Below are 1,569 nucleotides of genomic sequence, written 5' to 3' on the forward strand. Positions count from 1 at the left end.
ATAGCAGCCAAGAATGTTAACCATTTGCAGGGACAGCAAATTGAGGAGTAGGTAGAATGAAAATAAGGTTAGGGGTAAAGTCTATCAGACTTGTGACAAACAGCGTTGGGACTAGCTTGTAATTAATTGACTTTAGAGAACCCCAAGAGAGCCTCCACCTAGATTTAGATTCTGCATGGAAACGAATCAGAGGATGCTGTCGTTGCTGTTCTTGTTCTTGTTCTTATTCTTGTTAAGTGCCATCGAGTCATCAACCCGGTTCTGACCCAAAGAGACCTTATGCACAACAGAACCAAACGCTGCCCAGAGCTGGGCCATCCTCATGATGGTTTCTATGCTAGCCCGGTACAATGAGGGGTAGAACAATTGTTAAATGTGCGAGAGATGACCTGAAGAAGACACGGATTTCAGATCGGCCCCTAACCCAGATCCATCAGAAATTACATGTGTTCCAACTTTTTCCAACAACAATAAGCAATACTCATTATTAACAGTGCTGCTAACGTGATGTCTCTTAGCATCTGATCTGTTTGAAAGCTAGATCAAATTCGGTGAATCCAAGCTCTATGTTCTTTCTACCTCACTTGTTGTCTCACTTAAGAAAATTTGCAAAGTTCTTTCACAGGGGGAGGAAAGTGTGGTAGTTAGCTGCCCAATGCAGAACTCACTATGCCAGGAGGGCTCCTTATTGTTCCCCTGACAGACATGTAGATTGTTTAGCTGAAAATCAAGCTGAAGGGATGGGTTCTAAGCCTAAAGAGTGCCTGTGGGCAATCGTCCCTAGGGTACCACCACTCACTATGTGACTATTAAATCTGGTATTTTCTATGACCTTGAGTTTTCCACGTTTTCCTCCCACTCTATCCAGGACCTTCTAATGTGATCCCCTCCAGATTAGTAGCTAGTAGTAGCGGCATGATCTAGCTCTTCTGGTCTCAGGATTAGCTGATTTGCACATTCCATTAGTCCCTTGGAGTAATTGTTTCCATGTGTCTTTGGGTTTCTTTGCTCCGGATAAGGAAAGACCTTAGATGACTGCTTACAAACTTTGAAAACCCCATTCAGTGCTCCCCAAAGTAAAGCATAGAATATTTTCTTTGTGAACTATATTGTATCAATTATCCTTGATGTTGCCCAGGAGTATAATCCTGACCCTCCTAGTCCAGCATTTCCCTCAAAGTGTTTGGCTATGTCTAAGGCTTTACCCCCATAATTTTGTCCCCAAATGCTCCACCACATTCATGGGTATATTTTCAACAAAGATATAAATATATATGTATATGTATATACACATACATATACATACTTACATATGTGTGTGTGGTGAGTGTATGCAGGGGCAGAGTAGAACTGTCCCTGTGGGTTTCTGAGACTGTAAAACTCTACGGAAGTAGAAAGTCTTATCTTTCTCCCGAGGAGTGGCTGGTGATTTCAAACTGCCCATCTGGTGGTTAGCAGCCCAAAGTATAACCATTTGGCCCCTTTATATCAAGAGTATTGTATATTAAGAAAACAGTCAGGGTGCGATGTAACAATGATGAGAAATACAACTTTCCTCTAGTTCCTAAA

Source organism: Echinops telfairi, unplaced genomic scaffold, assembly GCF_000313985.2.
Source record: "Echinops telfairi isolate 266 unplaced genomic scaffold, ASM31398v2 ScPeMD7_7469;HRSCAF=8507_1, whole genome shotgun sequence".
NCBI classification, from domain to species: Eukaryota; Metazoa; Chordata; class Mammalia; order Afrosoricida; family Tenrecidae; genus Echinops; species Echinops telfairi.